This window comes from Arachis hypogaea, chromosome 7 (genome assembly GCF_003086295.3).
Source record: "Arachis hypogaea cultivar Tifrunner chromosome 7, arahy.Tifrunner.gnm2.J5K5, whole genome shotgun sequence".
Taxonomy (NCBI): domain Eukaryota; kingdom Viridiplantae; phylum Streptophyta; class Magnoliopsida; order Fabales; family Fabaceae; genus Arachis; species Arachis hypogaea.
The window spans coordinates 17,207,109-17,215,794 of NC_092042.1; positions in this window are offsets into that span (position 1 = coordinate 17,207,109).

The window sequence follows — 8,686 nt, forward strand, 5'->3', positions numbered from 1 at the left end:
AGTGACACTTACATGAGTAGTAGCAGCAGAATCTACCCACCAAGTATCAACAGGTGCATAACTTAAACTAGTCTCAGAACAAACGAAAGTAAGAATTATACCCTTCTTCACACGCCAAGTGACATATTTGGTACAATCCTTCTTCATGTGTCCCACCTTCTTACAGAAAAAACAGGTTGAAACTTGATCCTGTTTCTTAGCCTTTTTCTGCTGAGAAGGCGCATCCACAGTAGTATCACACTTTCTCTTTTATACTGAGAAGATAAAGCCATGTGAGCACTGAATTTCTTAGTAAAGAATTTCTCAACATTCTTTAGGAACTGTTTGGCATTTTTATCCTCGGTAATTGAGCGCCGAAACACCTCAGGAATTGAGCGTTTCATGATCATAATGCTCATTCGATTAGATCTCTCCCACTTCTCTATTTTAACCTCATTGAGATTTTCCGGAGTGGAAGTAGGTTTCTCCTCTCGAAGAGCTATATCTAGATCCATACAACCGAGGACAATCTCCACGGTATCTTTCCAAACTTTAAAGTTTGAACCATTCAGCATAGAAATACTGCTAATTTGTGCAGAAACATTGGTAGCTAAAGCCATAGTTTCTGGATTAGAACAAAAGAACATGCAGTAAACATTAGTTAAATAATGGAAAAAATCCATATTGAGATATCTAGAACAACATTAATTTTCAATCTTTGGATAGAAAAATTAACTGTAAGTGATACTCTCATTGCAGTAATCAAATATTGTCAAAATTCCTGTCACATATTAAGCCTTTCTTTGGACCGACTTAATGCGCACATGGAGATTTAAACTTCGCAACCTATTTATTACCGCATATATTTTCTATTAATTGGCCAAACAATAACCTTCCTTTGGGCCGATTATTGACCGCATAATTAATAGAAAATAAACAAAAGTGCGCAATGCTTATTATTTGACCAAACAATAAACTTTTTTTGGGCCGATTATTGTTCGCATAAATAATAAGCATTACTTTATTCTTAATTAGTTACCCAAATATGTATTTACCATCAATATGTGTATGTAATTCGGCCAAATATAGACCTTTCTTTGGGCCGACCAATTTTCGCATGAAAACCATATTCCTAATGTTTTGAATAAATCAATTTTCACAAAAGAGGCTACTTTGACAGCATAATGTTCAATCAATTTATTTCAAAACCAAATTTTTATAAAATAAATGGGTATAATAATCCAAATTGTCACTAATTTTTTTATGTAACAATTAAATAAAAATTTTTTTTTCTTTAAACCGGACAAGAAATTAAATCTTAATAAAAAAAATTTAACAACTCCGATTAGTTTCGTATATATTATCGGCAGCTTATTATCACTATTTTCTCCAAAAAGAACGAATCCATGAAACAGATGCCGAAGAGATGCATGATCATTATCCACACACATATGTTACTTTACTCAAAAGACAAAGGCGCAGTACATTCATATATACAAAATACATTAACAAATAAATCAATACATATAAAGAAGGCACTGTAATTCATAAGGTCAATGTATACACATTAAAACAAATAACGAATTCACCGGATCCGTAAAATTGAATTCGATCCAAATAACGCAAACATGTTTTGATCCGGTGAAATTAAAAAATTAATATTTTCAATGGTTCAATTATGGACGGCTCTGATACCATTTGTTAAAATAAATTAATTTCAATAACCCCAGATCATTCATATTGAATCACCAAAATATTATAATGCAGAAGCGTACCTGAATTCATAAACATGAATGATGATTGGAAGAGTTTGGATCTTGTGGTTCTTTCGATCTTTCTCAACCAAAGCCTTGTGTATTCTTAGGTGGCTAAATTGTAACTCTTTTGATGGGAAAAGAGTAACAAAGGTGGCTTTGGTATATTGGGGACCGAAACCCTGAAGGTCTATTTATATTTGAGCATGACACCCATTAAACCTTAAAGCCCAAATAAAATAGTATCTAAAGCCCAAAAGATAATATATCTAAAATCCAAAAGTTAATTATCTAAGGAACAAAAGATAATATTCGATTTTATTCTCATTTAATTCCAAATCAAAAGTAACAATGACTTATCCAATTAGCATTTATAACAATAAATGAGATAATCATTATATAAGTCATTTAATTTGAAATAGCATCATTTGTGATTATAATTGATATATGTATTGCCCACAAATAAGTTAGAAAATTAAATAATTTCCTAACACCGCCACCGCCGCTTCCTCGCCGTCAGATCTCATCGTTTCCTTTCTTCCTCAGCACACACCTACACTAACGGCAAGAGAGGAGAGAGAGCAGAGGGAGAGAGAAAGAGAAGCGGAGAGGAAGAGAAGAGAAGAACAGACTAGGACAAATCCAAGAATTTTAATATAGAAGGACCGAATTTTAGATAAATTTTTTATTTTATAAAAATAATTAATATATAGTTATTTTTAATATTACATAAAGAAATATAACAATATCAATAATACATTATAAAATTATAAAATACCAATAAGTTATAACGTGATTTGTTAAAAATTATCACATATTTTATTAATTAAAATTAATTCTTTCAAAAAATTTTAAAATTTTGAAAATAAATTATAAATTATTAATTATTTGAAAGACACAGTATCCTTATAAAATACAAAATATAACATTTTTATAAATTTTTTTTAACAACGTAAATTTAGAAGAAAAATGAATATTTTTTATAAAAAAAATATCTAAAGTACATAATGTGATTACTAAAATATAACTACGTAAGTAATTATTAATATAATAATATAAATATCAAATATGTTCATATAAAAAAATAAATGATTTTTTAAAATAAATATAAAGATTATTATATAAAAACTAATTTGAAATGTACAAAGACTTGAAGGTATGATATTAAATTGATAAGTAAAAAATATTAGTATTGGAAAGGGATTTTTTCTAACTCCAGTTGAAATTAACCTACTAATACAGTTCTTGTGTCAAAATCAGGAAGTAGTTGAAGCTAAAAGATTTTTAGAAGAATGCCTGAATAAGAGTTGTGCCATCAATGCGTAAACTTTACTACTATAATTCATGGTTTTTGTCAAATTGGTGACTTGCTGCTCTATCAGTGCTAGAGGACATGTACTTAGTCAACAAACATCTTGATGTTGTCACATTTACAACATTGTTTGATGCATTGGGGAGGACAGATAGATTGGACGAGGCTGCTGAGTTAATAACGAAGATGCTGTGCAAAGGTTTGGAACCTACTCCGGTAACATATAGGACAGTGATCCACCATTATTGTAAATGGGAGCCAGTAGATAATACGTTAAAACTATTGGAAAAAATGCTTGTTAGGAAGCTATTAAGAACATTATACAATCAAGTAATTGAGAAGCTTTGTGCTTTTGGGTAACCCGAGGAGGCTGAGAAACTTCTGAAAAAAAAAAGGTGCTGAGAACAGCATCAAACCTTAATGCTAATACATGCCATGTTCTCATTGAAAGCTATTTGACTAAAGGACTTCCTCTATCAGCAAATCGAGTGACTTCTAGAATGTTCAGTCGTAATTTGGTTCCTGATTTGAAGTTGTGTCAGAAAGTGAGCAAGAAACTGATGTCGGATGAAAAGTTGGTTGAGACTGATAACCTTATGTTGCAACTTGTCGAGCGTGGAATACAACAAAATGAGACAAATTTGTGATGTTAGCTACTACTCCAAACTTAAAGGTTGTGCCAATGGTGCTATGTTGTGGTAAAGCCATTCTTTGTTCTATGAAAAATGGTTCTGATTTTCGAGAAAGCAAAATTTATTTATGTAATCTTAAATATGGTTTAGATAATTGTCTTTTTTATGTTTGGCACATATGTATTTCTTTTTGGTGGTGATGATGATAGGCATATCATTTTCATGCTAGTGTTGTGCTTATATATTTAAGTTTGATAACAAGGAAAAAAGAATTTAAGAGTAGAGTATACATCTTTTTCTAAATATTATTTACATGATATATTATTTTACAAGTTGTGCATGAAAATGAATTTTAACATTGTGGTTCTTGTTGACAATTACATGCTTTTTTTCCAATTGATGGCTAATTGGAAAAGTTTATACCATTAAATACATTATTGATGGCTAATTGATGACTACAACTCACAAAATCTGCTGACCCTAACACTCCTCATTAAAAAATATCTTATACTTCAAAAACTAATTTGATTATTAACTCTTTTGTTATGACGAGGATGGATAAGGGTGATGGATGCCCATTTATGAGGGCACATTTTCCCTATGTTGAAAGAAATAAATGAAGTTTGAAATGTAAACTTTGTATGCCTATAAATACATGTGCTGAGGCAAAGAGGAATACACACAGCAATAAAAAGAAAGCTAATATACTCTCTCTCTCTCTTCTTACTAATACTTCTCTCTTTTATGTTGCAATCAAATACCCTTCTTCTTATATTACTATTACAATTCTTTCTCTTCTTTTATTTTATAAGTATTTTAAATTCTATTTTCTATTACTCTTTACATATAATATTAATAGCAATATTAACCATCTTTATTATATTGAGATAGTATCAAATGCAAATCTCTCTCTCTTTATTTTTAATACTTTTTCTTATCTTTGTATATATATACACAATACAACATATAATATTATTATATATATATAATAATTATTGAGCTAATTATATTAATAATAAAGTCTTCTATTTATACATCTCTATTTTATATCTTTTATTTATTTTATAACACGTTATCAGCACGAGACTCTGATCAAATCTTTAGGAAGACTCAGGTAATATTTTCATTATGTCGAAGCTCTCTCATCTTGAATTCAATGCTCTTGATATATCTGGAAACAATTATTTATCATGGATACTAGATGCTGAAATCCATCTTGATTCAATGGATCTTGGAGATACCATTAAGATTGAAAATAATGCATCCCAGAAGGATAAAGCTAAAGCCATGATTTTTCTCCGTCGTCATCTTGACGAAGGATTGAAAAATGAATATCTCACATTAAAAGATCCTGCAGATCTTTGGAAAGACCTTGAAGAAAGGTACAATCATCAGAAAACGGTGATACTTCCTCAAGCCCGGTATGAATGGACGCATTTGCGTTTACAAGATTTTAAATCTATAAATGAATATAATTCTGCAATGTTTCGAATCACCTCACGAATGAAATTGTGTGGGGAAAAAATAACTGATCATGATATGTTGGAGAAAACTTTTTCAACCTTCCATGCCTCGAATGTGCTCCTACAGCAGCAGTATCGAGAAAAAGGGTTTAAAAAATATTCTGAGTTAATTTCTTGCCTTCTTGTTGCCGAACGCAACAATGAGTTGTTATTGAAAAATCATGAAGCGCGCCCAGCTGGCGCCGCCCCATTTCCTGAAGTAAATGCGGCAAATCATTACCCCAGAAGAGGTAAATGGCAAGCTTTTAATAACAAGAAAAATTATGGAAGGAAAAAGAATTATGTTCAAAAGAGAGGATCTCACCAGAAGTGGGACAAAGAAAGGAATATCGGGCAGAATAAATCAACGGAGGAGAAGTGTTTCCGCTGTGGTGGAAAGGGCCATTGGTCACGTACCTGTCGTACCCCAAGGCACCTAGTCGATCTTTACCAGGCATCTTTGAAAAAGAACGACAAAGGAAAGGAAACAAATTTTGTTTCAAATGATGCTGAGAACTCCACCACTCATTATGATGTATCTGATTTCTTTGAGGACCCTGAAGGAAATATTGGTCATTTGATCAATGATGGAATAGTTTAATATGTGGGATTGTGAAGTATATATGTAAATAAATAATGTAAAGAACTTATTGTTAAGTTTTATTTTCTATGTATTTAAGTTTCAAATGTGATGTACATAAATAATGAAATATTAATATGAATTTTGAAATTATTAAATGTGTCAAATTTTAAAATAAAATTTTAGTATATGACATTATTTTATATACAGTGTTTCTTAGAAAAATAATTCTGATCAAATACTCAATTTAACTGTGCATACTACTCATTTTATTATTATTTGTTTTTGAAGAATGGCAAGGATATGTAATGAAGATGTATGCCTTGCGGATAGTGCAAGTTCGCACACTATTCTCAAAAGTGATATATATTTTACCCATCTTGTGCCAAAAGAGGAATATGTTAATACTATTATTGGCTCAGGCAATGTGATAGAAGGCTCCGGAAGAGCTATAATTTTGTTTCCTGGAGGAACAAAATTTATAATAAATAATGCACTATTATCTACCAAGTCCCTGAGAAACTTGTTGAGTTTCAAAGATATTCGCCGAAATGGATATCATGTTGAGACAATGAATGAGGGAAATCATGAGTATTTATGTATCACAACTCATGATTCAAATAAGAAAGTTATATTAGAAAAATTACCCTCACTTTCATCTGGGTTGTATTATACCAAGATTAGTGCAATTGAATCACATGCCACTGTAAACCAGAAGTTTACTAGCCCAAATGAATTCATAACTTGGCACGACCGTTTGGGTCATCCGGGAACAACCATGATGAGGAGAATTATTGAAAACTCTCATGGACATTCACTAAAGAACCAGAAGATTCTTAAAACTAGTGAATTTTGTTGTGCTGCATGTTCTCAGGGAAAGCTAATTTTAAAGCCATCACCAGTAAAGATTGGATTTGAGTCCCCTGAATTCCTAGAAAGGATTCAAGGTGATATATGTGGACCTATTCATCCACCATGTGGATCTTTTAGATATTTTATGGTCCTCATAGACGCATCTTCAAGATGGTCACATGTGTGCTTATTATCTTCTCGCAACCTGGCGTTTGCGAGATTACTGGCTCAAATTATTCGATTAAAAGCACAATTTCCAGAAAATTCAATTAAAGCAATTCGTCTTGATAATGCTGGTGAATTTACTTCCCAACCTTTTGATGCTTATTGTATGGCTAATGGAATAAGTGTTGAACATCCAGTAGCTTATGTTCACACACAAAATGGGTTAGCAGAATCACTTATTAAGCGCCTCCAATTAATTGCTAGACCCTTGCTTATGAGAACAAATCTCCCAACCTCGGTTTGGGGGCATGCTATTTTACATGCCGCAGCACTTATTCGTTTGAGGCCAACAAGTTATCATCAATTCTCTCCTATGCAATTAGCTTTTGGCCAGCAGCCAAATGTTTCCCATTTAAGAATATTTGGGTGTGCAATATATGTTCCCATTGCACCACCTAATCGCACCAAAATGGGACCCCAAAGAAAATTGGGGATATATGTTGGATATGATTCTCCCTCTATAGTGAGGTATCTTGAGATACAAACTGGTGATGTGTTTAAAGCCCGGTTTGCGGATTGTCATTTTGATGAATCAAAATTTCCAACATTAGGGGGAGAGAATAAGCTTCCTGAAAAGGAACTTAATTGGAATGCATCATCGTTGATGCATTTAGATCCTCGATCAGGGCAATGTGAACTAGAAGTTCAAAAGATTATACATTTGCAAAGAATAGCAAATGAATTGCCTGATGCATTTTCCGATACAAAGAGGATAACCAAATCTTATATACCAGCGGAAAATGCCTCAATTCGAATTGACGTCCCAGTAGGACAAGTAACCACTGAAGCAAATTCACGCCAGAAGCGTGGCAGGGCGGAAAATGCCCCAATTCGAATTGATGTCCCAGTATGACAAATAGCCACGGAAGTAAATACACGCCAGAAGCGTGGCAGGCCTGTCGGTTCCAAAGATAAAAATCCTCGAAAGAGAAAAGAGGTAAATACGATTCCTGTTGAAAAAGACATAGTAAAGACACCGGCAGTTGTCCAAAATTCTGATATAACGCCAGAAGACGTTCAGGTACCTGAAAATTGTGAAAATGACGAGATCTCGATAAATTATGTCTTTACAGGAGAGAAATGGGACCGAAATAAGACAATTGTCAATGAAATATTTGCATATAATGTGGCATTAGCTATCATGCATGAAAGTAAGGATCTTGAGCCAAGATCAGTTGAAGAATGTCGACAAAGAAATGATTGGCCAAAATGGGAAGCAGCCATGAAGGCTGAATTAGACTCACTTGCAAAACGTGAAGTCTTCGGACCTGTAGTCCGTACACCTGAAGATGTAAAACCTGTTGGATATAAGTGGGTATTTGTGAGAAAACGAAATGAGAAAAATGAAATTGTGCGCTATAAAGCCCGACTTGTGGCACAAGGTTTTTCACAAAGGCCCGGTATAGATTATGAAGAAACGTATTCCCCTGTAGTGGATGCGATAACATTGCGTTATTTGGTCAGTTTATCTGCATATCATAAACTGCATATGCATTTAATGGATGTGGTAACAGCCTATTTATACGGCTCATTAGATCGGGATATCTATATGAAAGTCCCTGAAGGACTAAAGATATCTAAACCATCCAATGAATATTCGCAAGGGTCATACTCAGTCAAATTGCAAAGATCTTTATATGGTCTAAAGCAATCTGGACGAATGTGGTATAATCGTCTTACTGAGTATCTGGCCAAAAACGGATTCAAGAATGATGATATCTGCCCATGTGTTTTCATAAAGAAATCTGCATCTGGATTCGTTATAATTGCTGTGTACGTTGATGATTTAAATATCATTGGGACTCCTGAAGAGATTCCAACAATTATAAAAACTCTAAAAGAAGAGTTTG